General features: G+C 34.3%; 2 protein-coding genes across 2 annotated transcripts in view; one reads left to right on the forward strand and one right to left on the reverse strand.

Annotated features, from left to right (window-relative positions):
* The window catches only part of ECM2 (extracellular matrix protein 2), a 44,497-nt gene extending 29,463 nt beyond the window's left edge, over positions 1–15,034 (reverse strand). Inside the window, exon 1 of the mRNA XM_054588008.1 lies at positions 14,938–15,034. The gene's annotated coding sequence lies outside the window, so the exon portion shown is untranslated. The remainder of the gene's footprint in view (positions 1–14,937) is intronic.
* The window catches only part of CENPP (centromere protein P), a 329,764-nt gene that overhangs the window by 247,729 nt on the left and 65,585 nt on the right, over positions 1–16,450 (forward strand). The gene's annotated exons all lie outside the window — the stretch shown is intronic.

The following is a 16,450-nucleotide window of genomic DNA, read 5'->3' on the forward strand; positions in this document are numbered from 1 at the left end:
CAAGGTTGATGAGAAAGAAGAGCAAAGTTTAAGGTATCATGCTAGCTGATACCAAACTGTACTACAAGGCTGTAGTAATGAAAACATCATGTACTGGCATAAAAATAGTCACATAGATCAGTGGAACAGAATATAGAGCCCAGAAATAAATCCATGCCTAAGTGGTCAATTAATATATGACAAAGAAGGCAAAAATATACAACGGGGTAAAGACAGTCTCTTCAATAATAGATGTTGGCAGAACTGGACATACACATGCAAAAAATGCACCTAGACTACCATCTTACACCATGTACAAGAATAAACTCAAAATGGATTAAAGACTTAAATGTAAGAGCTTAAACTGTAAAACTTTTAAAAGGAAGCAAAGGCAGTAAATTCTCTGACGTGCTCTTAGTAAATTTTTTTTGATATGTCTCCTCAGGAAAAGGAAATAGGAGAGAATATAAGCATGGACTACATCAGAACTAAAAGATTTGCACAACAAAGGAAGCCATAAAAAATAAGAAAACCTACTGAATGGGAGAAATATTAGTTGATTATACATCTACTAAGTGATTAATATCTGAAGTTTATAAAGAATTTATTCAACTTTACATAAAAAATAGAACCCAAACAATTCAATTAAAAATGGGCAGAAGACCTGAATAGACATTTCTCCAAAGCAAACAGGAGACAAACCAAACAGAAGCAGACTACAAAGAGGACATACATGTGGCCAATAGACATGAAAAGATGCGCAAAGTCACTAATCATCAGAGAAATGCAAATTAAAAATACAATTAGATATTAACTCACACCTGTCAGAATGGATATCATCCATTAGTAAACAAGTGTTGATGAGGATATGGAGAAAAGGGAACCCTATATACTGTGGGTGGATTGCATACTGGTGCAGCCACTATGGAAAACAGTGTAGGGGTTCATCAAAAAATTAAAAATGGAACCCTCTTGTGACCCAGCAGTTACACTCCTGGGTATTTATCCAAAGAAATCCAAAACACTAATTTAAAAAGATACTTGCCCCACTGTGTTCATTTGCAGCATTATTTACAATAGCCAAGATATGGAAGCAACCTGAATGACCATTGATAGAAGATTGGGTAAAGAAGATGTCATACATTGTCATACATATATAAATGGAATATTATTCAGCCATAAAAAATGAAATCTTATCATTTGTGACAACATAGATGGACCTAGAGGGTATTTTGCTAAGTGAAGTCAGACAGAGAAAGACAAACACCATACCATTTTACTTTTATGTGTAATCTGAAAAATAAAATAAATGAACAAACCAAACAGAAGCAGACTCATGGATACAGAGAACAAATTCATGGTTGCCAGATTGGGAGGGGTTTGGGCCTGGATAAAAAAGGTGAAGGTATTAAGAAATACAAATTCATAGTTACAAAAACAGCCATGAGGATGTAAAGTAGAACATAGGGAGTAAACATAGTCAGTAATATTGTAATAATTTTGTATGGTGCCAGGTGGGTACTAGACTTAGCAGGGGAGTCACTTAATAAAATATATAAATTTCACCATGCTATACACTTGAAACAAATATAAAATAACAATGAGTTTCAACTGTAATTTAAAAATAAAAAATAAGTTATAAATAAATATGGAATACAAGGATGTAAAACACAGCATTAGTGAATACAGTCAGGTGGATATTAGACTTACTTGGGTGATCACTTTGAAAGTTATGTAAATGTCTAATCACTGTGTTATATACCTGAAAGTAAAATGATACTGGATGTCAGCTGTAATTGAAAATTTTTTTTAATCTTTGTTATATTTTTTTCATTACTATTTAGTCCTCTTATACCCTCTCCCCTCAGCAATCACCGCACTGTTGTCCATGTCCATGAGTGCTTTCTCCTTTTTGCTCAGTCCCTCCACTCCCTAATCTCTCTCCACCCCCACTAGCTATCATCTGTTCTCCACCTATGAGTCTGTCTCTGTTTTGCTTGTTAGTTCAGTTTGTTCATTTGTTTCCACATATGAGTGAAATCATAGGGTCTTTCTCTGACTGGATTATTTCACTTAACATAATGTTCTCCAGGTCCACCCATACTGTTGCAAAGTGTAAAATTTTCTTATTTGTTACGGCCAGTAAAATCCCATGGTGTAAATGTCCCATAATTGTTTTATCCAGTCATCTACTGATAGACGTTTGGGCTGCTCCCATATCTTGGCAATTGTAAGTAATGCTGAAATGAACATAGGGATGTTTATGTTCTTTCAAATTAGTGTTTTGGGTTCCTTAAAATATATTCGCATAAGTGGGATAGCTGGGTCAAAAGGCAGATCCATTTTTAATTTTTTGATGTATCTCCATACTGCTTTCCACAGTGGCTGCACAGTCGGCATTCCCACCAACAGTGCAAAAGTGTTCCCCTTTCTCCACATCATCACCAGCATTTGTTTGCTATTTTATTGTTGATACCCATTCTGATAGGTGTGAGATGGCATCTCATTGTGGTTTTTATTTGCATTCCTCAGGTGATTAATGATGTTGAGCATCTTTTCATATGTCTACGGGCCATCTGTACGTCCTTTTTTAGAGAAATATCTATTCAGGTCCTTTGCCTATTTTTTAATTGGGTTGTTTGGGGGTTTTTTTGGTGCTGAGTTTTGTGCTTTATTTGGTTATTAACCCCTTCTCACATGTATTATCCCATTATGTGCATTGTCTTTTTATTTTGTTGACGATTTCCTTTGCTGCACAAAAACTTTTTAGTTTGATGGAGTCCCATATATTTATTTATTTTTCTTTTCTTTACCTTGCCTGGGGAGATATTATCCAATAAAAAATTTCTACAAGCAATGTCCAAGATTTTGCTGCCTATGTTTTCTTGGATTTTTATGGCTTTGGACCTAACATGTAAGTCTGATCCATTTTGAATTTATTCTTTTGTGTGGTGTAAGAAGGTGATCTAGTTTCATTTTTCTGCATGCATCTGTCCAATTTCCCAACACCATTTATTGAATAAACTCTCTTTAGCCCATTGTATGTGCTTGCTTCCTCTGTTGAATAGTAATCAACTTTAAAAGTATGGGTTTATACCTGGGCTCTCTAGTCTGTTCCATTGACCTACGTGTCTGTTTTTACACCAGTACCATACTGTTTTGAATACTATGTCCTTGTAGTATAGTTTGATATTAGGTCGCATGATTCCTCAAACTTTGTTCTTTCTCAGGATTGCTCTTGCTACATGGGGCCTTTTGAGGTTCCATAAAAGTTTTGAAAATATTTGTTCTAGTTCTGTGAAATACATAATTGGAATATTGATAGGAATTGCATTGAATCTCTAGATTGATTTGGGTAGTGTGGACATTTTAATGATGTTAATTCTTCCTGTACATGGTGTGTACTTCCAAATACTTGTATCTTCCTTAATTTCTTTTTTCAGTGTCTTATAATTTTCCGAGTGCAGGTCTTTTACATCCTTGGTTAGGCTTATTCCTAGGTATTTTATTCTTTTTGAAGCAATTGTGAATAGGATTGTTTTCTCAATTTCCCTTTCTGTTAGTTCATTATTGGCATATAAAAATGCAACTGATTTCTGAATATTAATTTTGTATCCTGCTACTTTGCTGAATTTATTTATTCTAGTAGTTTCTTGCTCACATCGTTAGGGTTGTCTATGTACAGTATCATGTCATCTGCAAATAATGACAGTTTTACTTCTGCCTTTCCGACTTGGATGCCTTTTATCTCTCCTTCTTGTCTGATTTCTGTGGCTAGGACTTCCAGCACTATGTGAATAAGAGAGATGAAAGCAGACATCCCTGTCTTGTTCCCAATCTTAAGGGGAACACTTACAGTTATTGCCCATTTAGTACAATACTGGCAATGGGTCTGTCATGCATGACCTTTATTATGTTTAGGTATATTGCCTCTATTTCCACTTTGCTGAGAGTTTTGATCATAAATGGATACTGGATTTTAGCAAAAGGTTTTTCTGCATCTATTGATATAATCATGGTTTTTATTCTTCATTTTTTTATGTGGACAATCACATTTATTGATTTGTAAATGTACCATCCTTGCATTCCCAGAATAAATCCCACTTGATCATGTATGATCTTTTTGATGCATTGCTGTATTTGGTTTGCTAATATCCTGTTTAGGATTGAAAAGTTTTTAAAAAGAAATGTGGAATGGCTATACAAATATTAGATGAAGTAGATAAGATGAAGAAAAATATTAGCAAACACAAAGAGAGCTATTGTATAATTTTAAAGAGGTATTTTCTCCATGAAGAAAGACAAAACAAGCTAAAACCTTTACATACTGAACAATACAGCTTCAAAATAGATAAAGAAAAAACTGATAGAACTGCAAAAAGAAATAGACCAAATTTTAGTTATCCAAAAATTTTAATGTCCTGTCTCAAATATTGTTTTTTTTTTAAATAATGGATTGCAAGTTAAAACAACAGGGTAGCACTACACGCCTATAGAATGGCCAAACTCAAAAACACTGACAAGACTAAATGCAGACAAGGATATGGAGCAACAGGAACTCTCATTCATTGCTTATGTGAATGCAAGATGGTGTAGCCACTTTGGGAGACTTTTTGTTAGTTTCTTAAGAAAAGTAAACATTTATATAAGACACAACAACCATAAGACTTGGTATTTGTCCAAATGAGTTGAAAACTAGTGTCGGCCTGAAAACCTACACGTGGCTGTTTACAGCAGCTCTATTCACAGTTGCCAAATATCCTTCATTGGGTGAATGGATAAACTGCAGTCCCTCCAGACAATGGAATGTTTTTCAGTGCTAAAAAAGAAACAAGCTATCAATATTTTAAAAGACTTAGAAGAATTTGAATGCACACTACTAAATGAAAGAAGCCAACCCGAAAATGCTCATACTGTACAATTGCAAATATATGGCCATCTAGAAAAGACAGTAAAAAAATAAAAATCAAGGGTTGCCCTGTAGCTCAGTTGGTGGGAATGTCATCCCATAGATGAGAGGTTGTGGGTTTGATGCCCAGTCAGGGCACTTGCATGGATTGTAGGTTTGATCCCTGGTCCAGGCACATCTGGGAAGGAGCTCATCAATGCTTCTCTCTCACTTCAGTGTTTCTCTATCTCCCTTCCTCTCTCTCTAAAAAACAATGAAAAAATGTATTCAGGTGAAGGTAAAAAGAAAAAAAAATATCAACAGTTGCCAGAGGTTCATGTCATGGGAGAGGGATGAATAAATAGATGGAGCACAGAGCATTTTACTGTCATGATGTATATGTGTCATAGATTTATCCAAATTCATGGACTGTACAACACTAAGTGTGAATTGTAATGTAAATTATGGACTTGGTTATCATGATGTGTAAGTTCATCAATTTTCACTTGCTGTGACTCTAAGTCTGATAATTGCCATACAAATTAAAAACTGATTGCTGCCATGCTTAATAGTTAAATACTATATGTTCCCTTAAGGTAAGGAAGAAAGGATGTCTGATCTCACCACTTCTAGTGAACATTTTACTGAATGTTCTAGCCAGTATAGTAAGGTAAGACCAAAACACAAAATGCATCCAGATTGGAAAGGAAGAAATAATACTGGCTTTTTGCACAGATGTCTTTGGTTATCTAAGTGAAATTTTATGGTGCCTGTGAAAAAGCTTCCACAACTAGTAAGAGTTTAGCAAGGTTCCAGGACAAGATCAGTATACAAAAATCAACTCCTATATGCTAACAACAATCAGCAAATGAAGTTAAAAATACATCACCATTTATAATAGCATAAAAATGTTAAATACTAAAGAGTACTTCTGACAAAAAGTATGTAAGATCAATGCCCTGAAAACTATAAAGCATTACTGAGATAAATGAACAAAGACCTATATAAATGGAAATATATATTGTGTATATGGACCAGATGGCTCAGATTTAAATTCTCAATTCTCCTTTAAGTTAATTTATAGATTTGTCACAAAGACAAAAGTCTGGCAGGGCTTTTTTTTTTTTTTTTTTTTTAAGTTGACAAGATGATTCTAAACCTCATACGGAAATGTGAGGAGCCCAAAATTGCCAAATGAACTTTGTAAAAAAGAAAACAAATTTGAGTACTAACAGTACCTGATTTCAATAGTTATTAAAAGCTAGAGAATAAAAAGATAGAGGGATTTGGGTGTTTACAATACACAAGTAAATCAGTGAAACAGAATAGAGAGTACAGAAATAGACTAAACAATGGTCAAGTGGGTAACAAAATAATTTTAATGGAGCAAGGATGATCTTCTCAACACATACAAAACAAAAAAAATACAATACAAAAAATCAAAAATAATGTAAGAGCAAAATATATATAAAAATTCTTCCTTGTAGAAGAAAACAGGAAAAAATTTTGATGACTTTGGGTTTAGCAAATATTTCTTAACTACAGCAATGAAGAGCATGTAATATTTTAGAAAATAAATTGGACTTGGTCAAAATTTAAATCTTTTTGTCTTCAAAAGACATTTAAGAACATGAAAAGACATGCTACATAATGGGAAAATATTTGCAAAATATATATTCAAAAAGGACTTGTGTCAAGAATAAAGATGCCTTATGACTCAATTATAAGAAGAAAAACCGCTCAATTTTCAAAATAGCCCAAAACCTTGAACACACTTCACCAAAGATGGTGCACAAATGGCAAATAAGCACATGATAAGATGCCACATGATTAGTCATTAAGGAAATTGAAAATAAAATTTCAGTGGGATACCACTACACACCTATTAGAATGGCTAAAATTAAAAAGACACGCAAGTGTTGACAAGTATGTGAAGTAACTAGAATTCTCATACTCTTTCTCTTGGTAATGTAAAACAGCATAAATTTTTGGGGGAAACTGTTTGACGCTTTCTTCAAAAATTAAATATGCACCTTCCATTTATCAAGCTATTCCACTCCTAGAACTAAAAGCATATGTCTACGCATAGGTTTGTGTATAAATGTTTAGAGCAGCTTTTTTCATAGTAGAGAAAAAGTGGAAGCCATATAAATGTCCATCAGTATGTTCATGAATAAACAAACTATAATACATCCATACAGTGGTAACTACTTAGAAATAACAGTGGGTGAATCCCAAAATAATTATGGTGAATGAAAGAAGTCTTACACAAAAGGATATATACATGATTTCACTTATATAAAGCTGTAGAAAATACAAACTTTTCTATAGGGAAAGCATCTTTGCTTCAAGACAGGGACAGGGGTTTTGCAGTCAGGCAGGTGGAGGAGATTACCAAGGGTTATGAGTGAACTTCTGGATGTTATGGATATATTAATTTTCTTCATGGTGTTCACGATTTTACAGGTACACTTTAAATGTATGCACTTTTCATTTACAGTGATTTATAATTTACAGGGATACTACAAATATTTGCTTAATTGTGTCCACAACTATATTTGGATAGGGCTACCACTTTGATGTTCAGAGTAAGAAGAGTGGCTGTTTGAAATCACACATCTAAATCACGTAATGAATAAAATTCACAGTCCCAGCTTGTCTGAACTGCTTAGCAATGATGTGTGATCTCAGACCTCTCCTAAAGCAGAAGTAACATCATGGAGGACCTTGAGAACCAGGCTATGCTGTTGATAGTAGCTTAGATCAAGGATTAGGAAATTAGGGCCCAGAGGCCAAATTGAGCCAGCTGGGTGCTTAAAATGGCTTTTATATTTTAATGAGTTTAAAATTTAAAAGAAGAATGATATTTTATGACAGAATTAAACTATATAAAATTAAACTTTCAATATCCTTACATAGTTTTATTGAAACAGTCATGCTCATTTATTTATATATTGCTTATACTTTTGCGCTACAATGGCAGAGTTAGTTACCACAGAGACTTAACATGTAGGCTTCAAAATCTAATAGTTCGTTGCAAAAGTTAGCCAGGCATAGTTTATAACAATGTTTGGGGTGAGGTGGGGGGGATGACTGACCCCCAGGAGACACATTTGGAAATGTCTGGATACATTTTTAGTATTCACACTTGAGAAGGATGCTACAGGCTTTCAGTGTATAGAGGCCAGGGATGCTGCTAAATGTTTTACAATACCCGGGATAGGCCTCCACAGCAAAGAATTAGCCAGCAGTGGGGAAGAAAATGTCATTTGTGCCAAGATCCAGGAACCCTGGTTTGGAGAAATAAAGAGTTACTGTAGGTTTTTATTCAAGACAGTCGCATGTTGCTTACAGACAGAATCTAGTGAATTACAACTAGGTGGGGTTATATATAAATCATTTCCATATGGTAATCTCTTTCCAAAGGTTGTCTCCTAGTTCTTTTGATCTAAGTCTTAGACATATATGCTTATGTAGTCAGACTTGCATAGTTCTTGATTTATGATCTTACTTATAGTTTGTATTTCTGTTGTGGTCAGGTGTTGCTGTTGTTTCCTAGCATTCTACACCATTTATAACGAACGGTGCTTCACTGTATTGAACTCAGACTTTGAAGGAATCTTTAAAGTCATGTACTTTTTCAGTAATGGGGAATTCTTTATCTTCCATGTTTAGACAGCTCTGTGAGAAAGCTCTTACTTAGGTTGAGCTACAGTTTGTTGTCCACATGATAGCCCAAAAGAGATTTCAAGATGAAAGCCATGTTGCACAGTTTCTTTCTCCTGAGTCTGTAATCTTTTATTTTCTTAAACAGTTCTTTTTAAGGTCCTTTCCAGTTCTCCTGTGTTAAATAATAACACATTCTGGTTATTATTTATTTTTTGTAAGAGATTCTTGAATAAAACTAGCACTGCCCTTTAAAAAATAGAAAAGATGTGTTTAAATGTATTAAAATAGCATACTTTTTAAAAAATTCAAAATGAAACACATGAATAAGGCATAAAACATAGTTGCTTTAACTAAAATTCATAGTTTTGTGCAAGGGTTGACACATTTTTTCTTCAAGGTTCAGAGAGTAAATATTTTTGGCTTTACTGGCCAACAGTCTCTGTCAAAACTACTCAGCTTTGCTAGTTTTATAGCCCAAAAGTAGCCATAGAAGGTAGGTAAATAGATGGGCATGACTGTTCTGATAGCAATTTGTTTAAAAAAACAAAACAAAACAGGATTTCAGCTGGGGGCCATAGCTTCCTGACCCCTCTTTCAGTTTATCTTTCATGACCCCTTCTAAACACATATGAATATACACATTTAAACTCAAATGGAGTTGTATGATAAATATTATGCTGCAACATAATAAATTTCACACTCAGTAATAAGTTTTGGATATATGCATATGTACAGGGTGTGGCAAAAGTAAGTTTACAGTTGTGAGTATGCAAAACAGTTTGTTCTTGTATTATTATTTATTATGATACTATTTTCTACACAAAAAACTGTAAACCTAGTTTTGCCCCACCCTCTATGTCAATGTATATAAATCCATCAGGTCTATACACTTTATTTTTATTTCATAAGTTATTCAACAATTTGATATGTATTTAATTTTTCCAACATTTTGCTTTATATCCAACATTATTCTTATACATATGTCTTCTGGAAGTATTTTTGTGTTTTAGTTTTAATTTACAAATACAATAATAGTAGAGTCATTACTGTTTTTAAACTGTATGATCTTTTGGGTTTATTTTTGGATTTGGTTTAATATTTATAAGTCATTTTGGTCATATTTGATATATTTTGAGTCTATATATTAGGTATATTCAAATTCATAATTGTTATATTTTTCTGGTGCTTTTATTGTTAGGTTCCTTCTGTTTCACTAGTAGTGCTTTTTGTCATAAGATCTACTTTGTCTAATAATGTAGCCACTTTTTTTTCGTTAATGTCTACTTAATATATTTTTTTGCATTTTATTTTCAACTTTTTTTATACTCTTCTATTTTCAATATACTTTTTTTTAAAGACTTTTATTTATTTGTTTTCAGAGCACGGGGAAGGGGGAGAGAAAGAGAGGGAGAGAAACATCCATTGGTTGCTTCTTGCATGCCCCGAACTGGGGATATGGCCCACAACCCAGGGATATGCCCTGACCAGGAATTGAACCAGCAACCTTTCGGGTTACTTGCTGGTGCTCAGCCCATTGACACATTGGCCAGGGCTCGCTATATTTTCTATTAACACATCACTTCTAATGCAGTCTAACAACTTTTGTCTTTTAATTGGAACATTTAATCTATTGGTATTCAAAGTAATAGTTGATGTATTTCAGTTTATATCTTTTTTTCCTGACTATTTGCTTTCTTTTATCCTGCCTGTTCTGGGTTTGTTTTTTTTTTTCTACTTGTTCTTATTTTTTTTAAATGATTACTTAGTTTTTATTATTACATTAGCAGTTACACACTTTTACTATTCTGTTCTTTGTGTAGGTTACCACGCACACATCCTTGACTTATCAAGTCTAATACAAATCAGTACCTTTACCTTTTCCTGTACAATGAAAGGACCAGGACACCTTTAGCTTCATCCTAGCACATATGCTGCTTTTGTCACATATTTTTACCTCTTTACATATTAAACCCACAAAAGATTATTATTATTATTGTTTTATACTCAAAAGTTCATTTATATCAGGCTTTCTCAGCCTTAGCACTGTTAACATTTGGGTTGGATAATTCTTTTTTTTTGTAGGGTGGCTGGCCTTTCTACACTTAGTAGCATCCCTGGCCTCAAGCCAGTAAATGCCCCTTCAGTTATGAGAACCAAAAATATCTCCAGACATTACCAATGTATCCTATGGTATGGATGGAATCATCCTGCCCCTAGATGAGAACCACTAATTTAGATTGACACGAACATTTATCCTTTTTGTTTCTCTTTATTTCTTATTGCATATTCAGTCCTCTCTTAGGATTACCTCATTTCTGATTGATGAATATCTTTAATTCTTTTAGTACAAGACAACTGATGACCAATTCTCATTTTGGTTATCTGAAAATAAATGTTACGTGTTTTCTGAAAGGCTCTATTCTCTAGGTATGAAATTCTAGATTGCTAATTGGTTTCGTTTGGCATTTTGAAGATTTAATTTCAATATCTTCTTGTTTCTGTCATTTCTATTAAGAAGTCATCTGTCCAACTAATTTCTCTATTAAAAATAACTATTTTTCCTGGCTACTTTGAAAATGTCCTCTTTAGCTTTGGCTTTCAGCTATTTTACTCTGTTATACTTATGATTTTCTTATTTTTATCCTACTTGAGATTCATAGCACTTTTGAACCTGTAGCCTCAGATTCATCAAATTTGGGAACTTCTAAGCCCTTATCTCTTCAAAGAATACTATCTTGCTTCTCTCTTCTTTTTCCTTTTAGAACTACAATTACATGTATGCTAGTCTTCTTATATCTTTTTTTGTTCTGTTTTGTCCTTTTGGGTTTTTTTTTAATTTTTCGATTACAGTTGGCACTCTATATTAATTTCAGGTGTATAGCATAGTGGTTAGACACTTATGTAACTTATGAAGTGATCCCTCTGTCACAATATCAGTATATTCTCTATGCTATACTTTACATCCCTATTTTTTAATCCCTGTTTTTTAACTGCCAATTTGTACTACTTAACCCCTTCACCTTTTTCAACCAGCCCCCCAACCCTCTAAATGCCCCTCCCATTTGATAACCATCAGTTTATTTTCTGTATCTATGAGCTTGTTTCTGTTCTGTTTGTTCATTTCTTATTATGTCTTTAATGTCTGTTTCCTTGTCTTGTACTTTTCATTCTTGTGTGACTCTGATTCATCCTGGTTTTTCTTTTAATCTGCCTTCCAGTTCACTAATTAGCTACTCAACTGTGATTTATTTGCTATTAAATCTACTCATTGACTTCCTTATTTTTGTTGTGTGGCTGGATTTTTTTTTTATGAGTTTTCAGTGGGTTTTTCTTATTGCTTCTGACTCTACTGAAGTTTTCAATCTTGCATTTTACTTTTTTGACCATATTTGTCACAAAAGTACTCTCTGAAGACTCCATATTCTGGACCATCTATATGTCTATTTCTGTAGTCTGTATTTTTTTAGGTCTTTAGCCATGTTTTTCTATTTGTATGCTTGATGGCTCTTGCTTGAGTGCCAGACATTGTATATGAAAAATTATGAAAATACTTTGAAGCCCAGGATAATGTGTTCTCTATCCCAAATAGATTTACATCTGCTTTGCCTGTGAGGCTAAGGGCACTACTAATTATAGATCAAGTGATTTGAAGCACTTTGTGTCCTAAACCAAGCCTAAGGATTTCACCAGCATCTCTCTTCCCTGCCACCCTTGCTGCTTGCTTGGCCCTTTTCCTTGAGTTTTGGGAAACTTGAGTTTTGTCTCTCTCTTGGCTAATGAGGCTGTTTTAAAGCTATATACTAAGCCTCTTGGCCTCCAGAAGAAAAGCTTTTCCAAACCTCTTTGGGTTTCAGACCTTTCCCATGTGTTGGTCCTGTTATTTTCCTGTCTTGTTTAATTTTCCTCAGCAGGTCAATCATTCTGAATTGCCTAGCCTGCCATTATTAGAAGCAGACGTTCCCTCAGAATCGTTTTATCTCCTCTTAAAATATAGCCACTTCCTGAAAGAGAATGTTGTGAGTTGTAAAAATTTTAAATTCTTATATCAGAAAATATTCTGTTTGGTTGGAAATAGAATTATTTCAACATTATTCTCCTTCAATACTTTACAGATATTATTCTCCCAGTTTCTTTCATCTAGTGTTGCTGGTGAAAAGTTTAACTTGAATCTGATTTTCATCTCTTCCTAATAAATCTCATTTTCCCTCTTTCTATAAATCAGAATCTATATAGTCTCAGTGAAATGTTTAAGTAACTTTTATCAAATGGCCTTTCAATACTAGTTTTATAATTGATTACTAGACCTTTGTTATTTCTATAGAAACTTTTCATATTTTCAATTTATCTTTAATATTCAGAAGTTTTACTATAAGGTAGAGGGGTGTGTCTGTGTTTACTTCATCCTTCCTGGGATCTTTTAATTTAACAACTTCTTTTTTCCCTATAAGCTCTCTTTTACTTAGTTCTCTCCCATGCTACAGCTATGTTTTCTCTCTTTAAATTCATTTCCACATTTTGCTGTCTTCGCAGGACTCCTCACAGTTTCTGTCTCGGCAATTCTCCTTATTTTCTAGTGTAACTATATACTCATGTGTGTATTTGTAATATGTCTTCTCCTATTTCTAGGGATCTAGTGAGAGAAGAGGGTGTGATATCTGCTTAGTTTGCCCTCTTGAATTTCAATAGTTCTTTTTATGATTTTATCCAACAAAACCATTTTCCTCTAGTCAGGTTGCCTTTGGATCATATTCTGACTTGCCACCTCTAAGGTATCTTTATGTCAGCTAACCTCAGCACTGTAAACTTTGTTCAGTATATACCGTATTTCACCATGTAAATGTGCACTTTTTTGCCCAAAGCTTTGAGGGAAAAATAAGGATGCACATTATACATGGGTACAATGATTACATACCATGGGTATAATAATCCCGTGTATAATGCACACAAAAATGTGGGTGCACACTGTACACGGGAATGCATTATGCACTGCAAAATACAGTATGTACATTAATTACCTCATTCACTTTGAAATCTTTACTGTAGGTCATTGAAATGAAACTATATTAGAACAAATTTTTGTAATCTACTTTTAGAAAAACTAACGTGCAAAATGTAAGGAAGTAGCACACCCCTTAGCTGATTGGCAGCTAAAATTGTTAAAGTGAATTCAGAGAGCAAGCTAATATCAGAAAGGAATAGCAATAACAGCAGGAGAGAGCTTATGAAAAGACGGACTGTGAGATAGGCTGGAAGGAGAATGAGCTGAGTGGCACGACAAGTGGGTTCTGATGGAGAGTATAAATGCTATGCTGTGCATTAAACATACATGGAAATGTTCTTGCTTTGACAGTCATATGTGTAAGTGCTCCTGTGGTGGGAAAGAGTTCTGGGCAGCTGGGCGCTGGACCTGAGGGCTCTGGAGATAAACTCTCATGAGGGTCTCAGGTATCCTCTTGTCCCTGGGCCTCCTGTGAGCACTCACTTAACAAGGTGCCTGAGCTCACCTCTCTCCCAGGTTCCCTGTCCTGGAAACTGGTTCCCTTTCTTTTTCTTTTTTCCCCACAAATTGGCCTACTTTTACTAATCCAGAAATCTAAGTAGATATGTACAGAAATAAAGTTGCAGAGCTATCTTAATTGTAACAAAATCAGAATCTATATAGTCTCAGTGAAATGTTTAAGTAACTTTTATCAAATGGCCTCTCAATACTAGTTTTATAATTGATGACTAGACCTTTGTTCTTTCCAATGATTTATAGAATTCTGCATAGCATTTAATGTCTAATAAGCAACTTTGCAATTGAGTTAATACATTTCTAGAGGTAAAATTTTATGGCACTCAAATCACAGTAGGTATTATTTTGATCAAGTAAATTCTTCTTTTAACACTTACTGTGTTTATCCCAACAGTAAATATCACTTGTAAATCTTGGTTAACTTACTGTTTTTCTCCTTAAAGTTTTCATCAACATTCCTAAGTCACCTTTTACAATATAAAATTTAGGATTTTAAACTTCTACATGAAGGAATGAGATGCTGTTATCCCTTTAACTTCACTCAACAGGCTTCAAATGAAAAAGTTTTAATTAATCCTTTATGGTTTTTTAGGACTTCTAAGTAGAGAAATTTTCAAACCAACTAGTAGTTCCACTGAGCATTTTAGTTCTGTTTAAACATATGAAAAATATATTTAATCCCAATTCCATAAGTTGTGAAATACTTGGGAAGTTTTCGCCCTGAAGAGAAAAAGTAAACAGAATAATATGCACAATTTAAACTTTAAATATCTATTAGTAAGAGCTGATTTCCTCAAGTGTTAAACACATATACAAAATAAAACACCCAGATATTAAAACCATTCCACATGCTTTAGTAGAAACTTAAAATTGAAAACTTTTTTACCTGGAAATCTAAACTAAGTAGGCTTTGCTTCGTGTCATTTAAGTCTCCAGCAGAAAATGAAACAAAACCAGAGCTTTCTTTAAAACAAAGAACAGAAGGGAATGTTGAAAAATGTTCACTGACTTCTTAGTAACCTCTAAAATAACTGGTTCCCTAGGGGATAAATGCCTTACAGTTCTTTGTGCAGAAAATCAGCCAAGAGAGTAACAGGAAAAATGGTTACCAGGGGAAACATTTTTTCTAAATCACAGGAAAAGTGGAAAACAGCAGTGGAGCAGGGCAGGGGGGCTGGGAGGGAACACATTAGTCAGTAGGCTGAGAAGGCAAAGTTGGAAGCACAAAAATGAAACTTGATTGAGTAATCTGTGGTTTTCATCGGCTATTTACATAAAAAATCTTAACATTTATACAAGCCTAGGTGATACCACTTGAGTTTTATCAGATTACTGACATGCCATTGTTGTCAAGTTAGAGGAACTGCATTCCTGGGATGCCTTTAGTTGGGTTAATGTTAATTAACTCTCATCATAGCTGTATCTCCCCACAGGGAATCTCACATGCAGCATTGTTAACAAAACAGAAAGCTGATAGTATTGTTATTGAAATTGTGTAATTTTCCACCTGGAGGCAATAACAGGAAAATATGTAAGGGAGCTGTGAGGCTTCTGGTCATGGTTACTCTGGCAAATTGGTTATGTACTTTGGCCTCATTTTCTTCATCTGCAATTGAGTAGGTCAGAGGCTGGTTGAGGTCCCAGCCTCACAACATGGCTTACAGATAATTTTGGGTGAGTTACTACTATTTCTGTCTAAAGTGTTTTTTTGTTTTTTGTTTTTTTACATCAGGGATGATAATACCTACCTTTCACATTTTTTGTACAAATAAATGAATAACATATATAAAGTGCCTGTCATAGACTAGGTAATTATATATCTATTTTTTTAATTCTTCTTATTCTACCAGAGGGGTCCAAATTATTTGACAGCTAAGAGCTACATTTTTCTTTTCCCAAAATCTTAAAATGGCCTGGATAGGTCAAATCAAGATGGTGGACTAAGCACATGGGCCACCCAAATTTCTAAAAATAACAGAAACTACATTTGTTTTTAAAAATGTAACACAGCACTGCAAAATAATTAGTACCATTAGAAGACAAGAAGTTCTGAGAAATTTCTTAAAACCTGAAGGCACATAGGCTCTGTCTGATGGACCACACTATAGCCTAAAACATGTATGGGAGAGGATAGGTCTGTGGGTGTTCCAAACTTAGAAATGACAGATCCTAGGAATGGTGAAGTTTGTTGGAAAACTGCACTTAAGAGTAGCAGGGCAAATGACCCCAAGCCTCTGATGTCTCCATGATTTGTTCCAAGAATTAGGTATTTGCCTCCAAATTGAACCCATGTTTTCAGCCACTTGGCCTTAGGTAGCTGGTAGAACAGGGAGCCCCCGTGATCAGAACCCAAACTCACTACAGTACAACTTGGTTCAAGCACAGAGTTCACCATCTCC

Source organism: Pteronotus mesoamericanus, unplaced genomic scaffold, assembly GCF_021234165.1.
Source record: "Pteronotus mesoamericanus isolate MK-2021 breed Mesoamerican mustached bat unplaced genomic scaffold, CSHL_Meso_final scaffold_125, whole genome shotgun sequence".
Taxonomy (NCBI): domain Eukaryota; kingdom Metazoa; phylum Chordata; class Mammalia; order Chiroptera; family Mormoopidae; genus Pteronotus; species Pteronotus mesoamericanus.